Raw genomic sequence first — 19,298 nt, forward strand, 5'->3', positions numbered from 1 at the left:
AAAGGTATGTACAGCGATTTTTGCTTTCCTAGGCTAGATAAATTAGCACTAGACTAGATTGTGGCTGCAAGTAGATGTAGAAATGTGGAAGATCAGCCTAAAACTAACTTTAACTGCCCCCACATATATTTTTGCTTTTTAAAAACGTGCCTTTTCTGGACATTTTTAGGACCATCGTGTGATATGTAGGGTCCTGCATAACATGCAATAAAATGCAGAAGAACTTGGACGCTGGCAAAACATGAAACAAAACCGTGACCAGCCCAGTATAACCCCTTCCACTCCCAGCATGCCTCAGTGGCAGCGGCAACAGTGGCAGAGTGTGCTTTGACAGGAAAGGCTGGAACATGATCTCTGAGACCCCAGGCTTGAACAATAAACTGTCTGAGCCACCAATAAATGGTAGAGTGAGATTATACTTTCCCATTTGCAAGGATCATATGTGATGACAGAGACTGTCTTCCTAATGGAAACAGTGGCTGCGAGGTAGACTTGTATAGCACAAACCATCCCCAGATAATGAAGGAAAATTGGCTTGTGATGTACTGGATCCAGACAGGGGGATGAAGATACAATGCCCTGGCAGAGGTGAAAGAGTGAAACCACCATAAGGAGGAAAGACTCTAGCCTTCAACCCTACCTTGCCTCTATGCAAGACCAGAAATGTTCTTCAAAGACAAAGCCGCAAGCTCAGACATGCGCCTCACAGGGATAATGGCGACATTGAAAGCAACCTTGTGGGTCAGCATAGAAAAGGGTCTATGCCTTCTGCTGGTATAGGAGAGTACACTTACCCCCGTAACATCCTTGCTGAAAGTGTCTAATACAGATCCAAGGAAACATTGACCCTTGCAGGTCATGCATAGAAAATACGATTTACATGCCTGTTCCACAGACTAGGGCTGCAACTAAGGGCTCTTTCACACGTCCGTTCAGTTTTTCAGATCAGTTTTTTTTTTCATCAGTTGATCCGTTTTTCCATCAGTTTTTCGTCAGTTTTTCATCAGTTTTTGCATCAGTTTTTCCATCCGTTTTTTTATCCATTTTTTTTTTTTTTTTTTTTGGGGGGGCTTTTTACATAGAAAAACGGATGTTAGCGGAACGGATTATAAATGGATCATCCGTTAACGTCCGTTTTTCGTCCGTTCCGTTTTTTAGACGGAAGAAAAATAGGGTTTTCTTCCGTCCAAAAAAACGGAACTGAACGCAGACGGATGCTAACGGACGTTAGCGGATGCTCATCCGCTAACGGACGCTAGCCCATAGGGAAGCATTGCGGTCCGTTAACGGACGTCCAAAAAACGGACGAACGGAACGGACGTGTGAAAGAGCCCTAACGATTATTTTCATAATCGATTAGTTGGCCGATTATTGTTTCGATTAATCGGATAATCTTAAAAAAAAATAAAAAAAGTGTGGTGTACAATTTAGTTAATATGTAATTAAATAAAAAAAAAGAAAAAGTCAATTTATTCTTAAATATCCATATGCAGTGGTAAATATAAATAACCAACTACAGTAATTGTAATGCCTTCCATTACCTCCACTTTCTCTGGGTTCAGATGCTGATCTTCCCTGCAGAGTCTTTAAAGTGAGTTTTTTTTTTTTTTAACAAAACTTGTTATACTTACCTGCTCTGTGTAATAGTTTTGCACAGAGCAGCCCAAATCCTCCACTTCTGAGGTCCCTCACCGATGCTTCTGGCTCTTCCTGCCTTCAGAGTGCCTCAATAGCAAGCTGCAAAGTATAGTATAGTGCGCCCCTATAGCAAGGTAAAAAAACGTCTGCCTTTAGAACCACTCACTTCCAGGACTATATGTCCCACGAGGCATTGCTCCTCACACTTTCACATTCACAAATTCTCAGGCACTAAGTGACATGTATGGATGGTGTACTGAGCTGTATGTGTGCTGCACTGTATTTCCTGATATGTAAACAAATAATGCATTCTATATGCAGGCCAACTAATCAACTGGCCGATTAATCGATTATAAAAATAGTTGACAACTATTTTCATAATCGATTAGTTGTCGGTCGATTAGTTGTTTCGGCCCTACCACAGACCAACATTTCAACCAAAGGGTTCTCTGCGTGTTAATTGATAGGGAGATATCCACTAACCAATGGACAGTGTAGGGTAACCAGCATGAGATCCAAGCACTCTACAAAGTATAGGTGTAGATGGAAACTAGACCTCTTTTTATAAGTTCAGTTCATTTCCCAAATGTGTGACAGACTAAAGGCCCATACACACGATCGGACCATCTGTATGCTCCATCAGACAATTGTTGTCGGAATTTCTGACAACAAACGTTGGCTGTGCATGCTCTCAAATTTTCTGACAACAAATGTGTTCAGTCGGATCATCCGATAGTGTGTACACAAATCCATCAGACTAAAATCCAAAAGTACAAACACGCATTCTCCGAACCAATGATAAACATCAGAAAACAGTAACAGAAGTTTCCCAAAGGGTGGCGGTAAAGAGATAAAAAAATCACATGATTTGGTGAATGTTGGCTGAAAATGTTCTGCAGTGTGTATGCATACCAAGTTTACGGTCAACGCCCCATCGGATGAAAATCCACAGAAAAGTCTGATCGTGTGTACAACGCTTAACATCAGTCATGGCAGGCTGAAAAGCCTGCCCGGCCAGAAAAAACAAGGTTTTTAAATAAATCTTCAAATGGTTTATTTAAGGAATCTTTAAAGTGCTTATTAACCCAAAGAAAAGAAGAAGAAGAAGAAAAAAAAAAAAACAGATAATGTTCCTAAAGCATGTTATACAGCACAGTGCTTGTGCTGTGTCATTTGGCCTCCTGTATACCCTAAAAAACCTGGCTAATCCTGCCTGGCTATTCCCTCCACCCTGCAAACAGACCACGATAATCAAGGCTGCTAAGCCCTGACATCGGGGTATGTTTGCGTGATTCCGTCAGCAGCTCTTCTTGTCTCTGTGTCCTCTGTCCTCCTCCCCGCTCGTACCTGTCCACCCCCCCACCCCCACTCCTCTCTATCTGCTATAAAATAATCTTATCCCCCTCTGTACCCCAATATGTGTCCCTGTTTAATGTAAAAAAAAAAAAAAAAATCAGCCGATCTGTACCTTGTACGAGTGTGGCTCCAGGCACTCAGCTGAATGTCAGCTCTCGGTTTCTTCTCTCCCCCTCCTCCCCACTGACGTCAGCGGGACTGCTTGGCCCCGCCCACTACAGCTGTGAGCCGGAGAGCGGAAGAGAGGAATCAGCTGGGCGTCCAGAGCAGGGCTTATATCAGTACAGATCAGCAGATTTTTTTGTTATGTTATTAAGGTACAGAGGTGATAAGATTTTATAGGGTTAACAACCACTTTAAACATTGGTGCATCCGCTACTGAAAAGTTCAGCACTTCAGAAACTGCCGCATCAACGGTGGGAGCGGCCTGCTTCTTAATAAAAGGACTCCTCAAACAGAGATTGGGCTGCAAAACATTTAGGAGGCTTGAATATTTTATCAGAAGTTTCCCAGCCTCCATACAGGAGGTCTAGGTGTGGCATGTGCATCCGGGCCTCTAAGAGCCCATTCACACAGGGATGACTTTGGATCCGACTTCAAGTTGCCCCAAGTCACCCCTAGTCGTCGCAAGTCGCGCTGCATGAGAAAATCAATGTAAGTGAATGAGAGCCGTCTTAATGTACACTACTGCAGTCTCTCCGACTTCAGAAAAGGTTCCTGTACTACTTCAATCCGACTTCTAGGTGACTTGTACCCATTGATTTCAATGAAAGTCGCCTCAGAAGTCGGATCACTGTTAACAGAAGCAACAATATAGTTAGAGAACGTACATTTCTCAGGCAAACCCCTCCCTCCCCCTCCCTCCCACAGAGCCGATTGTTTGATTGGCCACTGGAAAGCCTCCTGTCCTGGAATTTGAAGTTGCCTTGTAAGATGTTGCCTCATGTCGCGCTGTGATTCATACTCAAGTTGTGTCAAAGTTGCCTCCCAAAGTCGTGCTGGAAGTCGTGTTGCCCCTGTGTGAACCGGCTCTATGGATCTCAGACTAGTAACAGTAGTGGATACTACAGGCTGTTTTTCCATTAATAATGTGCGATTTTCATCTCTTTATACCTGGGAGCCAAGGCAGCTGCCTGAAACTCAAGGACATCATCATCCAGCAAAGAGTTTGCAAGGATTCTCAGTAGTCAGATAGGCCTTTTCCATGGAAGCCAACAATAAAAGGGGTAATAATGGCACCCACCCTAAGAAAACAGGTAGCTCCTGATGCTCAGCCCACAAAATGATCTTTAGAGCCAGGGTTATACCAGAGGACCTAAAGTGCTTTGTGGCTAAATAATAGTACACAAAGGTCTAAGAAGCACAAAAATGCAGAGCCCAGTGTCCGAAGGCCACATTTCAGAAAGGCCCTGGAATTGTCTCATCCAGCAGTGTCTGGATATAGCCTCCTTTAACCACTTAAGGACCGCCTCTTGCACATATACGTCAGCAGAATGGCACGGCTGGGCACATGTATGTCCTGTACGTGTACCCAGCCGTCGGTCGCGGGCGCGCTCCCGTGACCCGGTCCGAAGCTCCGGGACCCAATCGCCGCTGGGGTCCCGCGATCGGTCCCCGGAGCTGAAGAACGGGGAGAGCCGCGTGTAAACACGGCTTCCCTGTTCTTCACTGTGGCGGCTGCATCGATCGCGTCATCCCTTTTATAGGAGGACACAATCGATGACGTCACTCCTACAGCCACACCCCCCTACAGTTGTAAACACACACTAGGTGAAACATAACTCCTTCAGCGCCCCCTGTGGTTAACTCCTAAACTGCAACTGTCATTTCCACAGTAAACAATGCATTTTAAATGCATTTTTTGCTGTGAAAATGACAATGGTCCCAAAAATGTGTCAAAATTATCCGAAGTGTCCGCCATAATGTCGCGGTCACGAAAAAAATCGCTGATCGCCGCCATTAGTAGTACAATTTTTTTTCTTATAAAAAATGCGATAAAACTATCCCCTATTTTGTAAATGCTATACATTTTGCGCAAACCAACCGATAAACGCTTGTTGCGTTTTTTTTTAACAAAAATATGTAGAATACGTATCTGAGGGAAAAAAAAAATATTGCATTTTTTTTCAAAATTGTCGCTCTATTTTTGTTTAGAGCGCAAAAAATAAAAACCGCAGAAATTATCAAATACCACCAAAAGAAAGATCTATTTGTTGGAAAAAAGGACGCCAATTTTGTTTGGGAGCCACATCGCACGACCGCGCAATTGTCAGTTAAAGCGACGCAGTGCCGAATCGCAAAAAGGGGCAAGGTCCTTTAGCTGCATTTTGGTCCGGGTCTTAAGTGGTTAAAGATATTCCGAGGATATGTCGATCCAGAGAGCTGCAGTAAGAGACTAGCTCAAACAGCATGCAGAAAAATCCTAAACAGAATAAAGAAATCTTAAGAGAAATATGTCTAGTAAAAAATAGTTAAAAGGTTTCTTAGAGAAAAAGTATCCCATCCTTCTAGTGGCAGACCAAATGTCTCCGAATCCGATATGGCTAAATGAACTAGAAAGAAAGTCAACCAGTGCATTACCAACTTAAAAGCAAAGTTCATTTTTCCCCCCTTCTACATTCCAGCTCCCCAATGTACCAATATAGCATTAACGTACTTCTTTTGCAAAAAGCTTTCCATTTATTCTACACACGCTTACCTCACTGTCCTCATGGCTGCGATCTTAGCCTTTAGGCTGCATTCACATCTAGGCGGACGAAATCGCGGCGTTTTGTCGCCGCAATTCGCGGTAAAAATGGCGGCGTTTTGTACCGCGATTTGCGGCGACAAAACGCCGGTATTGTCCGCCTAGATGTGCCCCAAGATGACCCCCTCTATGGAGATGATTGCCATCTCCTAGCCGAACGCTCGAAGACGCCTGAAAAAAAGGTCCGGGACCTTTTTTCACGCGGCAGGCGACAGGCGTTCGGCGTGGAGATGTGAACCATCTCCATAGAGGGACATCTGTTTTCAGCCCTCTGGCGGCAGCGGCGTAGCGCTACAGGCGTAAAAACGCCTAGGTGTGAATGGGGTCTTAAACGTAAAGTGGAGAGGGATTACAACACCTGCAAGTTTTTATTGCTGTCTGTGTCCCCGTTCGGGAGATTCACCTCCTCGATTTTTCCTGTGTACAATCATTGAAAGCAATAGAAAATCCCCAATTTTGGGTTGTCCCCTAAAAAGTAATAGAGGGGAAATCTTCCAATGGGCACACTAGTTCTGGTGACCTGGGGGTGCCCAAGGAATTCCCTTCATCACTCCCGGTTTGGCTATGGGATAGGAAGTGAAGGGAAATCTCCACAATGGGACACAGATGGGCGGGGGAAAAAAAAAAAATCTGACAGGAGTAAAAACCCTTCCTTGCTCAATCCAAAATGAAAAAAAAAAAAAAAAAAAATAAAAATAAAAAAGGTTTTGCCTATAGTTCTACTTTAACAAGTCTCTGAAAACTGTCTCAGAAGCTTCTTTAGAAAGGGGCAGTGACTTCGCTCTCACTGCACTTAACTGATTACATTTAATTGCCCAGAGCTACCGACTAGGGGTAGCTGCTTCCATCAGAGGCTTTGCACATAGGCATTTCCCTTCTGACAGAATGCTTACAGTGATTGTAAAGTCGTTTGGTTTTTTAAACATGTTATACTTGCCTGCCCTGTGCAGTGGTTTTCCACAGAGCAGCCCAGGTCCTCCTCTTTTCAGGTCCCTCTTCACTCCCTCCTGTCGAGTGCCCCCCACAGCAAGCAGCTTGCCATGGGGCACCCAAGCTGAGTTGCAGCTCCGTGTGTCCATTCAGACACAGAGCTACGGTTTGGCCCCGCCCCTCCCTCTCCTGATTGGCTGACTGACAGCAGTGGGAGCCTCTGCTGTGTTTTAGGCCAGGTTCACACTAGTGCGTTGCGTTTTGGAGCTCTGTTGTCTTTGCGAATTTCTCTATAAGGTGTTCTGCAGATCAACTGCATTTTAGTTGCAGATCAGGTGCGAATTTGGAGACCTGGGAGAGGGGAGGGGGGGAAGTGTATTGAACTGAATGAGACAAATACTGAAGAGAAATGAACACATCTGCGAATTCAGCTGCGTACCCATAGAAGATAATGGGACTGAATTCGCACCTGAACCGCACCGCAAGACATAAAAACCGCACGCGGTTTGTAGGCAATAAGCAGTGCGGATGCATCGCACATATGTGAACCAGCCTCATTGAAAACAATGTATTTTGAAATGTCCTGCGAATTAGATGCGGTTTAAGCCACACTCAATTCGCATAGGTGTGAACCTAGCCTTAGGAGGGAGAGTCCTGAACTGCTGAGGGTCTCATGGACATCATTGGATAGAGAGGGGGAGGGGGCTCAGGTTTGAGCTCCCCTTTAAGTATTAGAGGGCATGAGGGGGGACTGCTGCACACAGAAGGCCTTTAATCTTAATGCATAAAATGCAATACGATTAAAAAAAAAAAAAAATCATTCTGCCTTTACAACCCCTTTAAAATTAACCACTAGCCGACCAGCCGCCGCAGTTATACGGCGGCAGGTCGGCTCGGCTGCGCGAAATCACGTAGCTATACGTAATTTCGCATTCCAGCCACTAGGGTCTCGCCCCCTGCTGCCGACGTGTGTCCCTGGCGGGCGCGATCACCGCCGGGGCACCCGCTCGTTACAAAGCGAGAACCGGGAGCTGTGTGTCAGGGGAGAAATGTCCGATTGTCTGTTTATACAATGTATGAACAGCGATCTGTCATTTCCCCAAGTCAGCCCACACCCCCTTCAGTTAGAACACACCCAGGGAACATAATTAACCCCATCCTCGCCCCCTAGTGTTAACCCCTTCCCTGCCAGTGGCATTTTTACAGTAATCAATGCATTTTTATAGCACTGATCACTATAAAAATGCTGATGGTCCCAAAAATGTGTCAAAAGTGTCCGAAGTGTCTGCCATAAGGTCGCAGTGCCGATAAAAAAAAAAAAAACGCTGATCGCCGCCATTACTAGTAAACAAAAAAAATATTAATAAAAATGCCATAAAACTATCCCCCATTTTGTAGACGCTATCATTTTTGTGCAAACCAATCAAATGCTTATTGCGATTTTTTTTTAACGAAAAATATGTAGAAGAATACGTATCGGTCTAAACCGAGGAAAAAAAATAGTTTTTATATATATTTTTGGGGGATATTTATTATAGCAAAAAGTAAAAAATATTATTTTTTTTCAAAATTGTCGCTCTATTTTTGTTTAAAGCGCAACAAATAAAAACCGCAGAGGTGATCAAATACCACCAAAAGAAAGCTATATTTGTGGGGGAAAAAGGACGCCAATTTTGTTTGGGAGTCACGTCGCACGGCCGCGCAATTGTCAGTTAAAGCGACGCAGTGCCGAATCGAGTGGCCCGGTCATTGACCAGCAAAATGGTCCGGGCTGAAGTGGTTAAGCACAGCAGATAGAACAACCCATACATTACTTCAGACAGCATCCCCCAGGACATGCCAAGCTGCTTACTTTAACACAAAACCTCAAGAACCTCCTATATTCTGGAGTAACAATGCATCAAAGAGTGAATCTGAACACTGAAGTATAAGGTTACTCTGATGCAATCTAGGAAGCAATAGGAGAAAACATTTCAGATTGGTCCTCTTACCTGCTGTACAGCTTTCCATAGCTCACATTATTCGTGTGATAATTTCTGCTGTTCCACCCACGCCTGTGGAGGAGTGATTTGTACGGCTGCTGCCCACTCAGTTATGCACTGCTTTGGCTAGACTAAGCATGTGTGGGAGGGAAGGAAGACTTACAAATTCAGATCACTCAGAAAGACAGCACTTCACCCACACACACTGAGCAGCTTATAGTAAAGTGGACAATCAATGACCTGTATTCCTCTGTCCCCGCTAGATCGTTCTACTGCTAAAACAGACACTGGAATGCACACCACAATCTGCAGGCAAACAGGCTTTGAAAAAAAAAAAATGATTTTTTTTTTTTGCAGTTCAAAAAATCATTCCACCTTCCTCAGTTTACTATTAGTTACTGAAGCTAGCAAGTATCCTTAGGGTCCTTTCACAAGAGCGGTCTGCCCGGCTGAGCGGGGGAATCGCTCCACTGAGCAGGCAGACGGCTCACTGTGCAGAGACGGACCTGTCAGCGTCCCAATCCCCTCTATGGGGAGATCGGATGAAAAACGGACTGCATGTCCGTTTTCATCCGATCCGCCAGATGGATGGAAAAATAGGGTGTCACCGCTGACCTCCACTGCCCATAGGAGTGAATGGAAGCTTCGATCGGAAACACCTGAAAAACTGACAGGTGGCCCTGATCAGAAAGCCTGTGTGAAAGTGGCCTTAGGTCGAGTTCACTTCACACTAGTACGACAAACGCTCCGCCATTGGGAGCGCATGACGCATGACGTTTGCAAAATCAATGTTTCCGATTTTGATCCTACTGAAGCCCACTGAATATCACTAAAGTCGGATCAAAGTCGGATCGCCGTCTTGCCGGATCCAACTTTGGCATGCAACTTGTGCCCCGATAATCTGGAGAGGGAACTCTAAACCAATTTTTTTTTTTTAAACTGCATGGGTTTAAAAAATAAAAAATTTGGGGTATGCTGGCAGGGTGCTTAATGGAATCTGGGAGCCCCCTTTAATAAAGGGGGCCCCAGATGCCGGCCCCCCACCCTATGTGAATGAGTATTGGGGTACATGATTGTACCCCTACCCATTCACCTGGAAAAAAAAGTGTAAAAAATAAAACACACTACACAGGTTTTTAAAGTAATTTATTAGGCAGCTCCGGGGGTCTCTTCTGACTTTTTCCCCCTCTCTGGCTCTTTTCCGCTCTCTCTCCGGTTCTTCTCCTATCTTCTGCCGGGTCTTTTTCCACAATCTTCTGCTCGCTCTTCTCCATTGCCTTCTTCCCTGTGCTCTTCGTCCGATGTTGACACAATGCTCTCTCCTGCTCTAATGCCCAGTGTGTCACTACTTATATTGACATGGGGTGTGACATCATCCAGAGGCCCCGTCCCTTATGGCATCACAGCCCAGGGCATGATGGGTGGTGACGTCGTAAGGAGCAGGCCTCCGGTGACCCCCGCCCCATGGCAATATAAGTAGTGGCACACCGTGCTCCAGGCATTAGACCGGGAGAGAGCATCGTGTCAACATTGGAAGAAGAGCAGAGGGTAGAAGACAACGGAGAAGACCGGGCAAGAGCGAGCAAAAGAGCAGAAGATACCGGGGGAGACCCGGCAGAAGACAGAGGGAGAAGAACCGGAGAGACAGAAGAGCCAGAGAGGGGAGAAGTCGGAAGAGACCCCCGGAACTGCCTAATAAAATTACTTTAAAAACCTGTGTAGTGCGTTTTATTTTTGACACTCCCCCCCCCCCCCCAGGTGAATGGGTAGGGGTACAATTTACCCCATACTCATTCACATAGGGTGGAGGGCCGGTTCTGGATGCCCCCTTATTAAAGGGGGCTCCCAGACTCCGATAAGCCGCCCACCCGCAGACCCCGACAACCAACGGCCAGGGTTGTCGAGAAGAGGCCCTTGTCCTGATCAACATTGGGACAATGTGCTTTGGGGTTGGGGGGGCACAGGGCCCCCCCTTCCTCAAAGTACCCCCATATTGAGGGCATGAGACCTGGTACGGTTCAAGAGGGGATGGGCGCTCGCTCGTCTCCACACTCTTTCCTGACCGGCCAGGCTGCATGCTAGGATAAAGGTCTGGTATGGACTTTGGGGGGACCCCCATGCCGTTTGAGCGTAGGGGGTTCCCCTTAAAATCCATACCAAACCAAAGTTTTTCTTCTTTTTTTTTTTTTTAATTGTGTGGAGTTCTTCCTAAAGATTCATACCAGACAGTGCCTGGTATTGTCGGGGATCGAAGTCGGATCCCTGTTAATTGAAGTCGGACGCATGTCAGACTTAAAGTCGCAGGGCAGAGTCGGATCCAAAGTAGTACGACGGTCGTGTCGTACCAGTGTGAACCCGGCCTCAACCATTTTTATTATTATTTTTTACTAGTAATGGCGGTGATCAGCGATTTTTAGCGAGACTGCGACAGATCAGATACTTTGACACTTTTTTGGGATCGTTGCTATTTATACAGTGATCAGAGCTAAAAGTAGCCACTGATTAATGTATAAATGTCACTGGCAGGGAAAGGGTTAACACTAGGGGGCGATCAGTTTAGTGTTCTTAACAGCATATCTCTCTCTACTTCCCTGAGAAAACGGGGATCTGTCTGTTTACAATGACAGATCATCGTTCTGGCTCCGAGGAAAGATCGCGGGTCGACGGCAGACATCGTGGCTGCCAGCCTCATGCATCGGCTCCAGAGGGCTCCCCTATAGCTCTTAAAGTGGCAGACGAATACCTACGGTGATTTGCACAGCCGTGCCAACCTGTCACAGTATATTGACGGCGGCTGGTCAGCAAGCAGTTAATGTGCCTGCGATTACCCCGAAAAAAGTTCAGCTGTTCTAGTAGGTCTTTCCTGACATTTTCTTAGTCGGATCCTATGCATGGTGGCAATAAACCCTGTGTGTAGCAGCCCCCCTTAACACTTATCGATATAATGTCAATCACAGCCTGCAAGTCAATGAGGAAATAGAGGGGGCAGGGCTGAGCCAAGCTCCGTGTGTGAATGACAGAGGTTCGGGAGTGAGCCTGCTTGGGTGTCCCCATAGCTGCGGGGGACCTGAGAAGAGGAAGATGGGGGCTGCTCTGTGCAAAACCATTACGCAGAGCCAGTAAGTTTAACAAGTTTGTTAATTAACCACTTCCATACCGCGCCTATTCTGGCACTTGTCTCCTCCATGTAAAAATCATAAATTTTCATGCTAGAAAATTGCTCAGAACCCCCAAACATTATATATATATTTTTAGCAGACACCCTAGGGAATAAAGTGGCGGTCATTGCAACTTTTTATCTTGCACGGTATTTGCGTAATAATTTTCCAAACGCCTTTTTTTGTGAAAAAAAAAAAAAAACAGTTTCATGAATTAAAAAATAACAAACAGTAAAGTTAGCCCAGTTTTTTTGTAAATTGTGAAAGATGATGTTACGCCGAGTAAATAGATACCCAACTTGTCATGCTTTAAAATTGCGCACACATGGAATGGCGCCAAACTTCGGTACTTAAAAATCTCCATAGGCAACGCTTTATTTTTTTTTTACAGGTTACCAGTTTAGAGTTACAGAGGAGGTCTAGTGCTAGAATTATTGATCTCGCTCTAACACACGCGGCGATACCTCACATGTGGTTTGAACGGCGTTTACATATGTGGGCGGGACTTACGTGAGCATTCACTTCTGAGCGTGAGCTACTGAGGACAGGGACGTTTAAAAAAAAAAAAAAAAAAATAGATTTCATTTTTTTTTATTTTACTTAATTTGTTTTTTGATCACTTTTATTCCTATTACAAGGAATGTAAACATCCCTTGTAATAGGAATATATTGTGACAGGTCCTCTTTAAGGAGAGATGCGGGGTCAATAAGATCCCACATCTCTCCTCCAGGCTGGAAAGCATGAGATCATGAAAAAAAATATCACGATCTCTTGTTTTCAGCCCAGGTTCACACTGGGTACGATTTGCGATGCGATTTCACATGTGAAATCGCATCTCAAATCGGCGGCATTTGCCGGCAATGACACCGTCCTAATCGGTGCGACGCCGCATCTGCGGCGCTGCACCGATTTCAAAAAGTAGTTCCTGTACTACTTTTTGCAATTTCGGGCCGCGATTTACATTGACATCTGTGCAGAAACCTTTATTTACGGGTACCCGGGCGTGACGTAATAACGTCGTGCCCGGGCCACCGACGGTCATAGAGATGACCGGTGACCATCTGATCACCGGAAATTAGGGTTGTTCCGATACCACTTTTTTAGTCCGAGTACAAGTATCGATACTTTTTTTCATGTACTCGCCGATACCGAATACCGATACTTATTTTAAAAATGTGTCACCAAATGCAGCCATGTCCCCCACAAATGCAGCCATTTCCCCAAAGAGAAAGCCAAGCCCCCCTCCCCGCCGCCTAGTTGATCAGCGCGGGGAACATTACAGCTTTCATTTGAATAGCTGTGTGTTCCCCGCCACACCTCGTTATATATAGCCCCTCCCCCTTGTCCGGGCACTTTGATAGACAAATCACCCATCCAATCCTGGGAAGGGTGATCCGTCTATCAAAGTGCCCGGACAAGGGGGAGGGGCTATATATGACGAGGCACGGCGCGGGAACACACAGCTATTCAAATGAAAGCTGTATTGTTCCCTGCGCTTATCAACTAGACGGTGGCGGGGGGTACCACTTGGCTTTCTCTTTGAGGACTGCTCTGCTCTCCGCCCCCTCTCTCTCTGTAAAAAAAAAAAAAAAAAAAGTATCGGGCGAAGCATCGGGAGCATTTGCGCGAGTGCAAATGCTCAGTATCGGTCCCGATACTAGTATCGGGACAACCCTACCGGAAATCTCTATACTCTTTATCCGGCGGCGGCCGATTCGTTCTCTGGGCTTCCGATGGCACAGGAGACCCCGGAGAAGCACCGGGAGAATCGGCGATATGATCGTTCTTATGGTGCGCAGAATGGCTGCCTGAAAACAGTGATATCTGAATGCAGGCATCATTCAGATATCCCCCACTGAAGTCCAGGACGTCATATGACGTACTGTGGTATGGAAGTGGTTAAAACAAAAAGCTGCCTTCAATATAAATTTTAAACACTCCTTTTCTAATGTGCCTGTAAATACCTGTGTGCATGGATACGCAGGATAACAGAGGTGCGTTTACAAGCAGTTCCGTTTTTTTCTGCACCAGAAACTGACTGGAACTGACCGCATGGTGTGAACTAGAGCCATTGGAATACATGGAAAACACTGTGCATGCAATTTTAGTGCAGAAAAAAAAAAGAGCACTGAACTGCGTCTGGTGTGAACTAGCACTAAAAGCAGTGGTTTGTTAAGCCCAGTGTGCATGAGCCCTAAACGCTTTGCCGCTATTATGTACAATATGGACCCAAGTCCTATTTGTTTCCCTCCATGGGACCTTCAGAGTACACATTGATGATTTTGGACACATGCTAAATCCCATCAGCTTTGTTCCTCCTCCACACGTTTATATCCAGACCGGTGTTCTCAAAATAGAATTCCCACAACTGTTCTTCTAGCTCAGCTATTTTCTGTCAGCATTAAACACATCCTCAGGAAAGCTTTTTTTTTTTAAACAAGAACACAATAAAACATTGAGGTCTTTGCCAAACGCGATAAAATATTTCTCAGACCATATCTGCAAATGAGACACCAACACAATTACCTGGCAGTCCATTAGAATACAACAAGCAGCCAAAACCAAAGCTGTAAGCAATCCGAATTAAGAAATAAAAGCCAACATGTCTCTTTTGCCGCATGACGTGTAGCAGACACATTAGCGTGTCTCCAAAGTCGCACGATTTTCAGTACAACTTTGATCGGACTTTACATTACATCAAAGATTACACACAAAATCTCCTGTGCTCAAAAGTAATGCAACCGCAGGAGATATCGATAACGAAAAGAGGGCGCACCAACCTTGCACATTACACAAGCAATGTTTATTGAAAAAAAAAAAATAAAAAAAAAAGGGAAGATACTCAAACAAATAGATCATAAAAACATCTCAAACTCCAGCACACCGGAGAACCTTCCAGATGGCTGACCCATTTCAGAGGGGCTCTGAGGAAGAGGGGGATCTCCCCTCGAAACGCGTCAGCCACCTGGACGGTTCTCCGGCGTGCTGGACGCGGTCCCAGTGACCTGGTCGCTTTGTGTCCATTATGGACTTTGAAATGTTTTTCTGATCTACTTGTTTGTGAGTAGATTTCCCTATTTTTTCCATTTCAATAAACATTGCTTGGGTAATGCGCAAGGTTGGTGCGCCGCTGTTATTTTTTAACACACTGTAGAAAAAACTATTACACAAAAAAAATAGTGCAGGCACCTTTTCAAAATCGCTTTTTTCTGTTTATTATAAGTCAGCAGCTACAAAAAGTGTAGCTGCTGACTTTAAATAAACAGCCACTCACTTGTCCCACTAGTGGTGCAACGGATCGTCACCGATCCCCCACACGATCCTCGGCCATAGGAAAGTCCCTGGCTTCGGCCTAGCTCCGGAGCTGCGGCCATCTTGGTACACCGCACTGTGGCTGCCTTGTCAGGAAGTGACGTTTCGTCGCCGCCATCTTGCTCCACCCCACACTCCTGCACAGTAATGATAGTGAGAAGGGGGCAAGCGGACATCTTGTTACACCCAATAGCGTTTTAGATTTCACAGTTATTTTCAACACAAAACGGAGCTTATATGCTTAAATACAGTATTTGGAAATCCAACGGACTGTTTACATGTTACATTTTAAAAGCAGCAGCAAACCTGCTGACCTTACATGCTTGCTAATGTGACAGAACACCTCTGATTTTCACATTTAGTTAAATGGTTAAAGGTGTTTTTTCACATTAGCAAGCAAGGTCAGCAGGTTTGCTACTGCTTTTAAAATGCAACATGTAAACAGTCCGTCAGATTTACATATACTGTATTTAAGCATATAAGCTCCGTTTTGTGTTGAAAATAACTGTGAAATCTTAAACTCCGGTGGGTGTAACAAGATTTGTCTTTATTTGTTTTTGCTGATCCGAAAAATGATACGACCCGTGACTCGGATGCGAGAATCGATCCGATACTTTTTTGATCCGCTGCACCCCTATGTCCCACGGTCCAGCAATGCAGTCACCCGAAGCCCCAGGTAGTGACAGCTTGTGGCTTCACGGTCGGGCATGCACTGCGCTCTCCCAGTGGACAGAGAATCTTCTGGGACCTGTGACGTGTCCCAGAAGATTACCTAGGGGGAGAGGAGGAGTTGCCTAGGTGGCCAGAAGACAGAACGATGAAGTGGGACAGGGACTCCCTCTCTAAAGTAGGTACCCACTTCCCCCCCCCCCCCCCAAAGAAATTACATGCCAAAAGGTTTTGCAACTTCATTTATTCTTTGCATGAAGGTAAAAAAAAAAAGAACCCTGTGCCCCCCCCCCCCCTACACTCATCTGAACTGCCTCTTAATTCAGTGATGTGCACAGGAGCCTCAGATGTCCCGGGTCTCACTCTCATTGACAGGCACAGAAGCGGGAGCCGTTGGCTCCCACTGCGGTCAATCACAGCCAGTAATCCAATGAGGAGAAATCAGGGGGATGGGACCAAGTGGCTCTATGTGTTTTACAGATGCATAGAGCGGGCCTGGGAGCAAGCATGCACCAGTGCCCCCCATGGTAAGTGGCTTGCTATTGGGGGCACTGGTCATGGGGCAGGGGCCAAAAGCACTGGCAGGGGACCCGAGAAGAGGAGAATAGGGGCTGCTCTGTGCAAAACTATTACACAGAGCAGGTAAGTAGAACCACATTATTTAACCAAAAAAATAATATCATCACTTTAACTCTTGCAGTGCAGAGAGTGTGGAGGCACAAGACAATTGTATTCCTGTTCCTGTCTGTGGAACAGGAAGTGAAGGGAAATATCCCCAATGGGACACATGCCAAACTGACAGGGGGTATAATCCTCTCTTACTCAATCCAAAATAATTATATATAAAAAAAAGTTGCCATTATTCCTACATTAATTTAAAGCGGTAGTTCCCCCTCAAAAAAAACGTTACCCTTAGATTGATGCTCATTTTGTCAAGGGGAATCGGGTTGTTGTTTTAAAATCGACGCTGTACTTACCGTTGTAGAGAGCGATCTTCTCCGCCACTTCCGGGTATGGTCTTCGGGACTGGGCGTTCCTTCTTGATTGACAGGCTTCCGACGGTCGCATCCATCGCGTCACGAGTAGCCGAAAGAAGCTGAATGTCGGTGCGGCTCTATACAGCGCCTGCGCACCGACGTTCGGCTACTTTCGGAAAATCGTGGACGCGATATATGGGACCGTCGGAAGCCTGTCAGAAGGCGGTCAATCAAGAAGGAACACCCAGACCCGAAGACCATGCCCGGAAGCGTCGGAGAAGATCGCTCTCTACAACGGTAAGTACAGCTTCGATTTTAACCACTTGCTGACGGCCGTACGACTTTGTACGGCCTCAGCGCGGCTCCCAATCTCTAACAGGCCGTGTTTTTACGGCCTCTCCTTTACACGTTCCCCGCGCGCGCAGCGGGGAACTGCTGTGCTGGCCGTGTCCCTTGGACACAGCCAGTCACAGATCGCCGTGAACGGCCAATCGGAGCGGCCGTTTCCTAGGCGATCTGTGCGGCCAAAGAGAGATGATCTCATATGTTTACATATGAGATCATCTCTCATTCCCGGCTCTCGCAGACAGCGGTGCTGTCAGGGGAGAGAGGAGACGGATCTGTGTCTCTTGTACATAGAGACACAGATCGGTCACCCCTCCCCCACAGTTAGAACACTAATTAGGGTACACATTTAACCCCTTCCTCACCCCCTAGTGTTAACCCCTTCCCTGCCAGTCACAATTATACAGTAATTAGTGCATATTTATAGCACTGATTGCAGTATAAATGTGAATGGCGCCAAAAATGTGTCAAAAGTGTCCGATGTGTCCGCCATAACGTCGCAGTCCCAATAAAAATCGCAGATCGCCGCCATTTCTAGTAAAAAAAAAGCATTTATACAGTAATTAGTGCATATTTATAGCACTGATTGCAGTATAAATGTGAATGGCGCCAAAAATGTGTCAAAAGTGTCCGATGTGTCCGCCATAACGTCGCAGTCCCAATAAAAATCGCAGATCGCCGCCATTTCTAGTAAAAAAAAAAAAAAAAAAAAAAAAATAATTCTGTCCCTTATTTTGTAGGCGCTATAACTTTTGCGCAAACCAGTCGCTTATTGCGATTTTTTTTTTTTTTACTAAAAATATGTAGAATACGTATCGGCCTAGACTGAGGATAAAAAAAAAACGTAAAAAAAAAAATTGAGCTATTTATTATAGCAACAAAGTAAAAATATTTTATTTTTTTTTCAAAATTGTCGCTCTATTTTTGTTTATAGCGCAAAAAATAAAAAACCGCAGAGGTGATCAAATACCACCAAAAGAAAGCTCTATTTGTGGGGAAAAAAGGACGTTAATTTTGTTTGGGAGCCACGTCGCACGACCGCGCAATTGTCAGTTAAAGCGACGCAGTGCCGAATCGCAAAAAGTCCTCTGGTCAGGAAGGGGTTTAAGTGCCCAGTAAGGAAGTGGTTAAAACAACTACCCGATTCCCCTTCACAAAATGAGCATCAATCTAAGGGTAAAATTTTTTTGGAGGGGGAACTACCGCTTTAATTATAGGATGTGGTGGAAAAGTTCAGTTGCAATATCTCACATTAATCAGACTCTAAAATAAAACTTTCTATAGGTTTTACTTTTATCCCTGAACATAATATTTAAAATATATTCAACACACCATACATTTCATATACTCATTATGCATACACAGTTCAAAGAAAGATTAAAAAGATCTGCTCTGAGTTTTACAAATTTGAAGACTGATGTAAACTCTATAATGCGCCACAGAACTTCACTTGATGGATTAGATATTTACATACCAAGGGAATGTTTCTGACATTGTTAAATATTGCGTTAGCATTTTTTCCCAAGAAGCATTAAAAAAACACACGAGAACAACTGCATGTGATTTAGCAGCAAGTTTTGGAAAGGGCTTTTCATTTGCTGTACAAAATTAGACGTCTTTTCGCCTTTTTCTCCCGATATATAGGACCACTCATGAAACAGGAATGTTATCAAGTCATGTTCTAATGTAAACATATTTGGGATTGGTTGGCAAACACACGCAGCTTTTACAGTACTTTTTCATCAAAACGTTCTTACAGAGAAAATAGCTATTCCTTTTAAAAATAAATGCAATAAAAAAAAAAGGGGGGGGGGGGGAGAAGAAAAGGAATGAGAGAAAAGAAACCTAAAATTTGAGAAAGTCACAAAAGTACAGTACTTTTCTATTGCACATAATCCAGGCAACTCCCACAGTTGTCGAGACAATGAGCATTCGTGAACTCAAACGAAATAAAAAGTTGAAGTCAAACTCCACCTTTTACACTTTTACATCATGTTACACCCAGTTAGGCCCCATGCATACGAGACGCTGGTAAACGCGTGTTCAGAGGCAGTTGGACAGCTTTTTCAACTGCCCCTGAACACATTCAATGTTATCCTATGTGTCCATGCACACAGTCACATTTATTGCCGTTTTTAGGCAGTTGCGTTTAACCTAGTTTTTCCAGAAGCAAAAAAAATGGTT

At 44.9% G+C, this 19,298-nt stretch overlaps 1 protein-coding gene across 2 annotated transcripts in view; it reads right to left on the reverse strand.

Annotated features, from left to right (window-relative positions):
* Positions 1–19,298, reverse strand: part of LOC120929339 (cyclic AMP-dependent transcription factor ATF-7-like) — a 136,205-nt gene that overhangs the window by 95,775 nt on the left and 21,132 nt on the right. The gene's annotated exons all lie outside the window — the stretch shown is intronic.

This window comes from Rana temporaria, chromosome 2, assembly GCF_905171775.1.
Source record: "Rana temporaria chromosome 2, aRanTem1.1, whole genome shotgun sequence".
In the NCBI taxonomy this organism is placed as follows: domain Eukaryota; kingdom Metazoa; phylum Chordata; class Amphibia; order Anura; family Ranidae; genus Rana; species Rana temporaria.